Raw genomic sequence first — 13,141 nt, forward strand, 5'->3', positions numbered from 1 at the left:
CTCAGCTGTATGAGGGGCTGGTCGCCACAGTGCGTGGGGACCCGGCGGAAGGTCAGGATCAGGGCAGTACTGGGCCACCGCTCTGGGCCGGCCGCTGGTCAAGCCAACATTTTCTAAATCAATTCCCTCTGGAACATCGGAGTGGGGATCGGAGACGGCGGGTAGAGGGGGGAGGCATCAGGCCATGACCCCCCCCCCCCCACGGAAAATCAGGGGTTATCATATAATTCCCCACCAAAAAAAAAAGCGATGGGGCCCCGGCCCTTATTCGATTGTCACGAGGCTCAAGAAACCCACGCCAGCTATTAACACCTCCATGCCGGTCTTTGAGGGTCCTACACTGACCTCTGAGGGCCCTTCCGTGGTGGTCATGCCCCACATTGACCGTGGAGGACCCGCATTGACCTCTGAGGGCCCTCTGCTGGCCTTTAAGGGCCCATAAACCGGCCTCAAGGGCCCATCCGGCGTCTGAGGACCTCACATCGGCCTCTGGTGGCATTTCTGTCTCTGGGGCAGCAAGACTAACCTTTACGTGTCCCTGAGGGCCCTGTACTGGATTATATGCAGCGCATATTATAAGAGTTGAGGTGAAACAGGGGCTTTGTGAGCTAGATGGACATGACTAAGAGCGCCTGCCTTCTACCAGATGCGGGTGCTGCCCGAGTGCGCCAAGCACGCTGGTTAGTGGTTTCATAACAACCTTCGGTAAAAGCTTCCCACTTCCCAGATCATGATTTCATGTAATATGGACACATAAACAATCGGTGCACACATCAGTATACACACACACACACACAGTCATACAAACACATATCATTGATCTTGACCTAACTTGACCTGAAATGACCTCAGCAGCAAAAAACCTGGTCGGGTAGTGTGACAAAGAGGTTCTAGCTGCCTTGGCACCAGAAAACGGCATCGTCATCGGTATATGCTAAGCAGCGCACTTGATATCCAGCGGTGACCCCAAAACAGCAACATTTTTTAGTTTGACCTGACCTGGAATGCCAATGACTGACCTGAGAAGGTAAAACTGGGTATCATTGGATTTGTCTCTTCCCAAAGAATCTTTTTGGTCTTTACCGCGAAGCTCTATCTCCAACAGGAACGAAATGGCGCAGGGGGGAGGGGTGGCAACGCACATGGGGCCCGGGTAGAGGGGCCCCATGTGCGTTCTATAGGATGGGAAAATGGCATGTGCGGGCGAGGGTTAAGGTCAAATGAGGTCAAATGTGGTCAAAATTGCCATATTAGCGACAATTTTGCATTTACCCGCCAATAACTCCAAAAGTTTCAAGCCGATTTTGTTATTTCTTTCACTATATGAAAGAGCAGACTTTTTGAGCTTGAATGATGAATTTCTAATTAATTCAACAATCAGTATGATAGTTTGAAGCCTGCTAAGAATATGTCACCCGCTGCGGCGGGATCGGCCGACGCAGGAAACGCGACAATCACAATTTTGTATTTACACGCTCATAATTCATTTTCACCGGCCGATTTCCAAAATTCTTTGACCATAAGATTGCTAGTAAATTTCTTAGTCTTCACACAAGATTTGACGCGAATCGAACGTATTCAGCAGTAAGAACTGAAGTGCAATGTAAAGACGGAGGCCCCGGCACAGTCTACATTCGGGCGGCGCGCAACAGCCGGCGCCGGCTGGCGCGCCGCTGCGGAATGATATTTGAATTTACACCGCTATTGCTAGAAGAGTTGTGAAGCGATTTTCAAATTTCTTACACGAAAAGATCCGCAATTCAATTCTGGACCGGTAGCCGAAATTTCACGTTAACATCACTTATCGAACGCGAGTTATTGGCGAAAAACAGGAGAAGTGGGCGAAATTCGCCCCCCCCCCCCATCCACTGCGCGTGATTAAATTTCCGGCCATATATTTTTCGTGTTAAGCTTTTTAGCGTGTAAGATGCCATCGATTTATTCGTACACATGCCTGCCATGTTCCTCTAAAATGGCGTCATCTCACACCGATTAGTTTCTTAGATATATCCGGAAATTTACTAAATTTAGCAAAGGCAAAACTTACCGCCTAAAACCCGGGAGACCTGTACGTTGAGTGAACCATCCTCATCAGAGCGAGAGCCGTACACTGAAAAAACTTACTCCCCATTTTCTAATTTTAGAATGCCAAAAAGCACTCCTGCAATCGAATAATTTTATGACCTGGCATAAGCGCCTAAAATGGGGAGTTTTGGGGAATAAAACTAGCATATAGAATATATTTAGTATCCGAACGCTTATTTTATTCGTGCTCGGGAGTAATTTTATGGCGGAGGATAAAAGTATGCTATCTTTGGATAAAATTACACCAGATGATAATTTTATTAACTTAATACTAAAATTACTCCCATTCGGGGAATAATATTGCCATGCCAAAAAGCACTCCTTTTTTCGATAATTTTACCCCGGAGTAACTCCCCGGTAAAATCAAGCCCCGGTGTAAAAGTACCACCCCTGATAATGCGGGGTGATGTGATAATATTATGACCAAGTGTAAAATAAGGAATGCATTTAAACAATGTATTGAAACACCAACAATTGATTAACGAATGGCACCTGAGCATCAGCAGGTACATCTTAATTTGGACGCACTTCCAGTGATGGCGCATTGCGGCCGACAGGGACGTAATTTTGCTTCCTAGTTGAGAAGCGGCGTCTCAACTGGGAGGCAAAACTTCGTCTCTGCCGGCCGCAATGCGAAATCACTGGAAGGACGTTCAAGGTCACAACTCACAAGGGCGTTATGGTTAACACTGAGGCTAACGAATAACATCTGCGCACAGAACCACCGCCACGGATGACAGATAAAACGAGCGTGTATGGTTAACACTGAGGCTAACGAATAGCATCTGCGCACAGAACCACCGCCACGGATGGCAGATAAAACGAGCGTGTATGGTTAACATTGAGGCTAACGAATAACATCTGCGCACAGAACCACCGCCACGGATGGCAGATAAAACGAGCGTGTATGGTTAACACTGAGGCTAACGAATAACATCTGCGCACAGAACCACCGCCACGGATGGCATATAAAACGAGCGTGATCTGGGGTATGAAAGACGTACTGAGCCTCATTGGCGTACTGAGACCGCCGCAGCTGAATTAGTCATAATACAGAGGCTCCAGTAGTGTGAGCCACACGTTGTGAGTCACTTGAGCCACAGGTGAGCCACAAGTCAAGAGTCACTTGAACCACAGGTGAGCCACAGGTCGCCAGTCATTCGAAGTGGGCATCTCCGATGCTGGTTCTACACTACCTGGGTAACCTCCCACACCTTCTGTGATAAGCCAGATAGGTTTACATCGAATCCCACACTCCGGTAAAGAATCTCGAACAGGGCCCTGCAGGGCCCCGTGAACTTTGTGTAGAAGACAGCGTGGGCGGCCGTCATTAGGGCCACGGTCTCCAACATGGTGGCCGGCAGTTGGCAGACCACCACACCGTCCACCGATAGTTCCTCACCTGCCTGACGAACCCCGTTTCTCGGATCCGCCAAGGTGCCAATGGTTGTTCCACAACCATAGGCAAGTAGAGCTAGCAGCTCGTCGTCTGCCGTGAAAAAGAATATTGCTGTCAGTTGGCATCAATGCATATCGTACAAATAAACGTAAAGGAAACCTAGGAGAGAAACAAGGAACCGCGTTCGTACAGTAGCTGGCTATGCCATCTACAGTATCTGGAGACGATTCTTCGCTTCTTCCTGATTTCTTTTCTTTTCACTCTCAAAATCGTAGTACGATGCGTAGTACGTTTGCGTAGTACGATACACTCTTACAACTAAACGTGGTGCATAATTACAAAATAATTATACGTCGTTAAAATATTTCAGTGAAATAAGAAATTAGTACCCGATGTTCCGCTGTCATGGTTAAGTAGGTATGGAGTGCAAGTAGGTATCAAACTGCATGTAACTGTGGTATATTTGGAGACAATGAAGACAACCATGAATGGAGACAACCTGAATGGAGACAACCATGACTTTTCAATATCACTAGAGTTAAACAACACTTTTTGACTAATAGCAAAACCAACGACGATTGGCTGTCCAAAGGTGAGGTACCACATGTTGTCCCGCCCGTCGTTAAAGTGCCACCTTTTTACGGTTTTCGGTTTGAAACGGTTTTCAGTAGACCTGACCCACCTATGACCTACCCTGAAGTCCGTTTCCCGAAATTCGTCCTAGTTTTCGAGATATCCGCATTCGAACTTCACATTGATGCCATCACAAAAAGTGTGGGAGATGGGATTTTAACATGGTAATGTTACATTCCCATATTCCACACATTTGTGATGGCTTTAATCTGAAGTCCAATTGCGGATATCTTGAAAACTAGGCCGAATTTCGGGAAACAGACTTCAGGGTAGGTCATAGGTGGGTTAGGTCTAGTGAAAACCGTTTTGTGTAAAAAAGGTGGCAGTCTTCCTTTAAGCAAAAAAAAAAAATCATCAAGAAAATAAACAGTTGTCCTGCCCTCTGCTATTAATGTATTACGCCATTGGGATATGTGAAACGTCATTTCTCCATCGTGCAGGAAGAAGCATGCGTGGGAAATACCTTCCTACACTTGGTCTTGGCTAATGTTTTGGCCTGACCTCGTATTTATCGAAAATACCCCGGGCCTAACTTTACATTCGCTAAAAAAAATCAGTCAGATCTAAACATTATTCCAGCCCTGGCCAGGAATATATTGTCTACGATGATCGGCTCGAGCCCAGTTATATAGAAGAAGAGTAGGTATCCCTGCCCCCCCCCCCCCCCCCGGCACGATGTGTTGCTAGCGGAACACCTCATCCGAAAAGGTGTGCTTGTGCCCGTTCAAAACTCACCGTCTTTGTCGGCCGGCTCCACGTTTATCATCGTCTGGGCATACTTCTTCGCGGTATGTCTGATTTTGTGCAGGACATGCTCCTTCACGTCCTCCTCGAGCCCCATGATCATTCCCAAGTCAGTCCACACCTGGAAACATCGCAAAATCACATTAATGAATGGAATTAACATCAAGCAACATCAAGTGAACATTATATCATTGCGGAAGGTCAGGTCAGGTAAGGTCAGGTCAGGTCAGACAAGGGAGCCCAACTAGGTAAGAGAACCAGGTAAGAGAACCTGCACTTAACATGTTGGACGAGTTCCTCCCTGCTGGCGTGCTTGCCTACCTACTTTTCAGCACCTAGAGCCCCTGCCATACGTAGGTATTTGGAGCATTTCCATACAGTGTCCCTGAGTGAGATGCTTATATTGTTACTTACACTGTGAGTTGCATGGTTTAAAAAATATCACAAAATCTATAACTTATTAGCTCTACATAACAATCTTGATCACAACTTGAACTAAATCAGGGTAATTGACATGGCTGTTTCCCCTGGTTTCAATGGCCTTGAGCATGTCATGGGTGACAATTTGTCTTCCAGAATTTCATCATCGCGGAAATCTTCGTCCGCAAATCTACGTCAACGCATTTCTTGGATTGTATGGTCATACTACGGATTACTGTAAAGTCATACTAACAAAACACAAAGTATACAGTAATTTCAGCTTACCTTCGAGGACTGGGACGCTTGCTCGGTTCTCTGACAGAAGGCCTTGGTTCTGACGACTTGAGCACAATGGCGGTCGCGAATGCAGTCGCAAACTGCAGAGACATTCCGAAAATATTATTCTTGGAATAATACTGTGCTGGACGAATAGATTAATCACTTTTAGATTAGTTATGTCACAACGGAATAGGATTATCAAGAAAGTGATACAGTATTGCTTGAAATACGCTCCCGAATACTCCCGAAGAATAATGTTAGTAATGCTATCACATAATATTACTCCATGGTTATAAAATTATTGTCCGGACATGATAGTTTTATCACGAAGGAAGTAATTTTTACACCTACATAAGAATAGTTTTATTCTGTTGCGTCAATTTATCAGCCGTAATGGAGTATAAAAATTACCCTAATTACTCCACAGCGGTTTACTTTTATGCAGTTTTGATAAAAGTACTCTAGCTGTCAATTTTATTACCATCTAATGGGAGTTCAGCACAAATATATTCCAATGACCTTGTTTATCACTGTGAAATAAGCTAAAATTACCCCATGCCTCTTTGAGACTGATATAAATTTATAACCCGAAAGAATAAAAAGGACACGTGATAAAATTAGAAGATAAAATTAGCACTTGCTAAAACACAAAAGAAATGATTATAGTACCAGGTTTAAGAATAACTTTCAAAAACGCCCTTAATGCAATGCAGAGAGTAAGAATACGCTACAAAACATAATCATTATATGCCATTGGTGCGTGATTATTCGCCAAACTGGAGTGGGAAAACTCCAAAAATAACTCTCTAGGTGTAAGTTTTTTTCAGTGTACGGCCGCTAGTGTAGGTCCGGTGCGGCAATAGCTGGTGCGTTTATGAACCTTGCTGAGCACTTGAACAGGCACAGGCGCGGGTACAGCGAAGAGAGGGGGCTAGGGAGGCTGAGCCCCTCCTACTTTTTGGTCTGGGGGGAGGGGTCGTAATGCATTCGAGCACCCCGCCCAGATCGGGGAATCAAAATCTTTGACTATTTAATCCTCGCCCGTATTGGTGTTTTGTCAGCGTCTACCGTGGGGGGGGGGGGGATCCATTGATATTTGTTATATTTTCGAAATTTCGAGTTAGCCATTTTGTTTGTCATGTTTTTTTTTTTGTACCGACGGTTAAATTTTTGAGTCTCTAAGTAAATATTCTAATTTTCTGCATTTTCCCGTATACATCTTTTTCGATCGAAAACGGCCAAACATTACCTCAGTTTGACTTATGACCTGAGATGACCTTGGACGTAATTTTTCAGAAGTTGTGTAAAATTGATGTCCGGCGGGGTACTGAAAATGGCGTGTCGAAATTCGCAGCCCTTTCTGAGTTATCTGCGAAAAAAACACAAGGGGAGGGACCTTTGTGTACCCCCCCCCCCCCACCCCACGGGTTGCGGGTAAAGGTCGGCTTGGAGTCCTTGGAGGCCACGTTGGAACCTAAAGTCATCATAGGATCCCCCAGTAAACATTCCTATGGCCTGGAACATACAGGGTGTAACGAAATTATCCGGACATCTATTTTTTCGCCATATCTACTCGCACAGTTTCTCTTTTAATGTCAGAAGCTGGAAAATTGGATGAATGCATACCTCTGGTATCTGCTCTCAACTCAGCAGTGACCTGACCTTGCGAAATGACTCTTGCTCTGAGTAAGAGTCGAGTCGCCGACGGGTTCATTTGATAGTTTTCGTTTAAGGCAGTGGAGAGAAAGGAGTACAGTCTCTCGTTTCGTAGTAAGGCTACGTGTTGGTGTCATGGTGGCATGAGCCAGAAGCTGGTCTGTCAGCAGCTGGACATCAGCAGCAGCCAGTAGCACATCTGCCTGAGGCGTAATAAGCTGGGACTTGGTGGCAGACTCAGCCCGGCCTCGATCGCAAAAGGCGCCCTTTGCCAAGTGGTGAGGAGAGTTGTCAAGATAGCGACAAGGAAACGGCACCAATTAATCCGCATACTGACTCGAATTCTTACCAAGGTAGATAATAAGAGGTCCCACATCATGATTCACCGTTACCCGCCCTTTAGCTTGGTTTTACTGCCCTTCAAACTGGAAAAGACAATGAAATTGACGGGAAAACAACCAGTCCACCACCTTTGGCTTCAGGCCAGGGCGTGTCCACTGGTCGTAGGAAGACACGAATGAGGTGACCTGGTCGGATAGGAAGCTGTTCGAGCTGCGATACCCGTTGAACCGTCAAATCGGCCATGTGTGGGCTGCCAGCAGCTCGAATGTGCCGGCCGTCGCCGGCGTCAAACATCCGGCCAAAATCCAGACCTGGATCATGTTCAGCTGCTGTGTAATATTCAAGCTGTTCATGACGACACAGAAAACCACTATCAGTGACGAGTATTACCGGCGCAACATCCTGGCTAGCGATTGGTTGGAGCCACTCAACCAGACGGCACAGGATGGCTCGGTTTCTGAACGTGTACCGATACCTGATTCAAGCCGCGCAGTCTTCATACGGGGCGGCGCACCACCTTCAAGTCCCTAGCAGAATGAGAAGTGATGCCGAGAGGACCTTTTTGTTCTTCTGGGCTAAAGGGCTATGGCTTAGAAATAGTTCCCATGCAATTCCGTCGATATATTATGGACTATTGTCCATCAGGAGATGAATGAGGGGACACCCGCCACCAGCGCCGCCCAACTGCGGGCACAGGTTAGTAAGGCGCTACTCTATATGAAACCCACTGTGCTGGAAAATCCAGTGGCTGGAATGCTCCAAAAATGTGTACCTGCGCTCTTATGAAAGGTGGCTATATAATAATTCAAAAGGGAAAATATCAGAATGTCTTGCTTCTTAATTACAGCGCGAAGAAAGATGTCCGGATAATTTCGTTACACCCTGTAGACCACTATATACCTGGACTGTGCACAGAAATTAGGGACCTGCCATTAGGGCCCTAACTTTCAAACGTTATCACAGCCAAATCACTCGCCATATGATAATGTGCTTTGGGAACCAACACCTCTAGTCAATTTGTAGTCTTTCCTATATCTTACTTTGGGCAAAAACTTAGTAACAGTAGCGCAAACATTGAAGAATGAAGGACATGTTTTGCTTGTTTCTTTGATGATTTAACATGGTGTGGATGATGGTTCCCAGCTCATTTTCAGGAGAATTAGCAAATTTTCACAGAAATGTGGCGAAGATTTTTGCAAGATTATTGTTGTTCATCATTGACATGCGGGATAGTTCTCTTTTGTCTTAAATGAAATTAATAGTTTGTGTTACTTTTGAATGCATATATGCCACATATCCTCTGAACAGAATAGGCAGTGCGTGCGACAATGTCAGTGTTCCGATTCCTGGCTGAGGCATCAATAAGAAGTTAATTACCAGTAAAACGCCTTTTGGGGCGAAGAACGAGCGAGCGAGATAGTGAGCCCTGCACGTGCGGAAGGGCGAGAGGGTACTTCCAACGGGCTTGTGCAAAGCACCCTTTTAACCGGTCGCTAGCGGTGTGCCAAATTTGAACGCAATCGGCCCAGCCGTTCCTGAGATCTGGAAGCGGCATTCTGCACGTGCGCACGTGCAAACGGGGTCCAAAATGACTTTTGCACGGCACCCTACTAACCGGTCCCCAACCGTGTACCAAATTTGAGCGCAATCGGCCCAGCCGTTCTCGAGATCTGGAAACGCCCCCTGCACGTGCGCACGTGCAGTAGCACCCTAACCGCAACACATGGGAATGCATTGCCTGGTGGGTGCCTACCTGTACGCCAAGTTTCAGCGAAATCGCCCCAGTAATTACCGAGTTATTGAAATGGGAACAAATTTGGCACCTCTTCTACTTGCATTTTGCACGTGCAGTGGGGGTCACTCACATAGATCAAGAGTATCCGACCTTTGGTAGAAGGGATGCAGCTACCCTACAAAAATTACCGCAAGACAATCGCCCAAGCGGCTGCTGAGATATGGGCCTCTCAAAATCACTACTTTTGCAAAACAGCTTGAAAACCCTTGACTTTTCACGTGGCACGTGCCACGACGGTCACTGAGATGTATCAAAAGTAGTCAATTACGGGGTAGAAGGGATGGGGCTACCCAGCAAAAAAGACCGCAGGCCAATTGCTGAGATATGGGCCTCTCAAAATCACTACTTTTGCAAAACAGCTTGAAAACCCTTGACTTTTCACGTGGCACGAGCCACGACGGTCACTGAGATGTATCAAAAGTAGTCAATTACGGGGTAGAAGGGATGGGGCTACCCAGCAAAAAAGACCGCAGGCCAATTGGTCCAGCGGTTGCTTAGATATAAACCTCTTAAAAGCGTTACAGGCGGCCGGGCCGGGCCGCTCATACTGAGATTTTTCCGTTATATTGAAAAGACTCACTTCGCTCGCTGCGCTCGCTCGCTCGTAATTATCTGCTCTGAAACTTTAAACGTCTTGAAATCCTGACCAATCATGGGCTCCCTGTGAGCTTTATTATGTATATGCTGTGACGCTCGCCGAGACCGAAAAATCGAGCCGAAGAGAGCTGTAAGAAGTGCCAGTTTTCCTATGGTCGACATCGGCGGTCATTTCCACAATTCGATTAAGGGGATGTATGCATGTAAACATGCTGCACATTGCACATGTTTCCAGATACTGGCGGCTCCTATAATCAGTCACACAATGAAGCCAAAGGAGTTATAAAGTCTCGCAATTTCGTCGAGTGATGGTCCAGAACTCCAGATCGTATTGCTTGCAGAGAGCTGGCGTGCCCACATAAGCAATCTGTGTTCTGTACGTGCATGAAAGCCATGAGTCCTGCTCTGGTCACAGCTACCGAGTCACTCTCTCTTCGGCACACGTAGCCCCTAACGTGTGTTTCAAGACATCTCGACTACCATTGTAAAGGAAAACGATAGGTTTCTTCACATATTGTTCGCCGAGAGCGGAAGTCACACTGTCGAGAAACACCTCAAGTTACAACGCTACGACCCGCCTTCCTTCAACACATTGGTGTGTATAGTTGAGCGAAAAATAAACATTGCAATTCATGGGCAATACCGTCACTCAACGACAGCGATGCGCGAACAGAGCTTCATCAAAATGGGAAAGATTCATGAAAATGATGAGCCGCAGGAAGTAAACGCAATGTAACATTTCTCGGATCATTTCGTTTATGCAGTCAATAACCTGAAGTCATATTCGTCGATGTGTAAGATGCCTACATGGCTGAGAATTTCACATGTGGATATACAACTTGTATTGTACAGTAACTTAAGGCAAATGTAGCACAATAAGTAATAACTATAAGGAAGTATATTCCCGAGTGCGAAGCTCTGCTGCAGTGTCCAGTGAACCGATATCTCGTGACTCCGTCTAAATCTCCAATCTCGATCGCCATCACCCGCCACCCACAATGCGGCCACCTGACAACGGGGTTCAACTCCCCTTCTCTCGAGAAGGACAGAGGATAGAACCCATCTGTCGCTAAGCTGAACATGAAATCGGCCTCAGTGGAAGCAGGTCACCTCGGACGATCTCGCTAGACACGCAGCCCCGACAGCTTTGTAATTATCTAAAGGGATCTTTGCAATTCCGTGGTGTAGATCGTGTGGGCTGCTGCGCCAGGCCCAAGTGCCAAAACATTGTGCCAAGGTGCGTGTCTGATTTAGACTAGCAAATAAATATGCAGTGCGTCCAATATGCGATCAGACTGTTCCTTGTCAAATTGACCGATCACGGATGGTTACTGTTTATCGATGTTTTGCACTGAATACAGTGTTATACCTGCCTCTAAGTGCTTTTATCTATTTATCATGTCGAAAATCATGCTATAAATTCAGCATTTATTAAAATATACATCACATTTAAGTAGTTACTTTAATTTAAATGGGCTTACTAGAGCATCAACACACAATGCAGCGTGCTACGTCTAATTTCCCAACAGGGCCCTAATGGCAGTCGGCAAAATCAGTGCACAGTCCAGGTATATAGTGGTCTATGCCTGGAAATAACTCTTGGGGACCTGTGAGACATTTAAACGCCAACGCCTTTGCCTTTGGAAACAACGCCTTTGGAAGTTACTTATGGCCTTTCGAGACCAGCGTGGAGCCTTCAGAGGTCGACACGGACGTTCGGGAGCTAGCGTGGGTTTTCCGCACCTGACAGAAGTTAGAACTGGACTATACGTTTGTCTGGGTCAAGTGAATATCGGCCTAGACAGATAACAGCCATAGCAGATTCAATAGGAGTCTGTCGAGACAAAGTCCCGACGCGGTGGACCGATGTGTAATTCTCGTTATTTAACCGTTAGGGTTAGTGCCCCCCCCCCCCCACGGGTTGCGGGTAAAGGTCGGCTTAGAGTCCTTAGTTGGATTATTTACATTTACGTAGGTGATCCCTCGACACAGCTGTGACGAAATAAGTTGTTAGTTTTTTGCTATGTTTTCGATTTGTCTTATAAGTGAAACGGGTGAAACGTAGGTCGCCTAAAACCGGTGAGAAAACTAGATTCGGGGGTACCCTTGTTGGATCAATATTATGAAGAGACACCATGGTAAACGTCCGATGAGCCTCATAGACAGAAAATAGTTCGTGCGCCACTGTGAGCAGGGTTATCTGTAATGGATGACCTTGCGGCCGCTCCCCCATGTGGGTCAACAGGTGACTTTAAAGATGTGATGAAACAGAAAATCGTGCGGGGCAGTTGGAGCAGCCGTTGCGGCCACTCTCCTGTGTGGATTCGCATGTGAGCTATTCGGGCCGACCGTTGAACGAACCGTGCCGTGCAAATGGAGCATCCAAAACGCTTCTCACCTGTGTCGGTCCGCACGTGTACGTTCTAAATCCTGTAAAGCGTAAGCTTTAATTCCTTGTAAATGATCCTCTAGTACTGAAGGCATTGTAAAGCTCAAACATTTTAACCCGCGCCGGACCGGGGGGGGGGGGGGTATTTAAACACCCCCTTAGGTTTTTTGCACACCTGTTCATGCATCTTTTCTACACAGGCTGTGAAAATTTCAGACCCAGGGCTCTCAAGGTCAGGTCACAAGGTCACGGCAAGTGACCTCACCTCAGAAAAAGTTGCAATCCTCGTCATAGCTGCACCGACTGTACAATCACCTAGAAACTTTCGGCGATTGATAAGAGTAACAGTATGTAAAATATCTCGGAATTTTGATATCGGTGACCTAAGGTCAGGTCAATTTTACGACCTCTCCATTATAAGTCAAAGGGAGAAAACTGAAATGTGTCTATTTTGGACGAATGGTGTTCAAAACCCACTCAAACATCGGTTCATAGGTAAAAATGACACACTGAATCGGAAAAATGCACCTGCGACCCCTCTGTGTGCCCCTGAGGTCATCTCAGGTCATGAACGGTCACCAGCAGTTTTTTGCTATAACTTTTGATAAAGACGTGCTAGAGCAATGGAAACACGTTAAATGCATTCAGCTCGACGATACGGATCGACTGATATGCAACATGACCCTTTTCGGTCAGGTCATGACCTTGACCAGAGGTCAAATTTTTAAAATGACCTTTCAAGGTCAACAAAAAGCTCATTCGACGCGTCTCGACGAGAGGAACACGATGCTGCCAAAAGTAA

General features: G+C 46.3%; 1 protein-coding gene across 4 annotated transcripts in view; it reads right to left on the reverse strand.

The window, feature by feature from the left end:
• The window catches only part of LOC122374952 (zinc finger protein 271-like), a 62,327-nt gene that overhangs the window by 2,914 nt on the left and 46,272 nt on the right, over positions 1–13,141 (reverse strand). The window lies entirely within an intron of this gene.

The sequence above is a fragment of the Amphibalanus amphitrite genome, unplaced genomic scaffold (assembly GCF_019059575.1).
Source record: "Amphibalanus amphitrite isolate SeventyFive unplaced genomic scaffold, NRLGWU_Aamphi_draft 001746F_arrow, whole genome shotgun sequence".
NCBI lineage: Eukaryota > Metazoa > Arthropoda > Thecostraca > Balanomorpha > Balanidae > Amphibalanus > Amphibalanus amphitrite.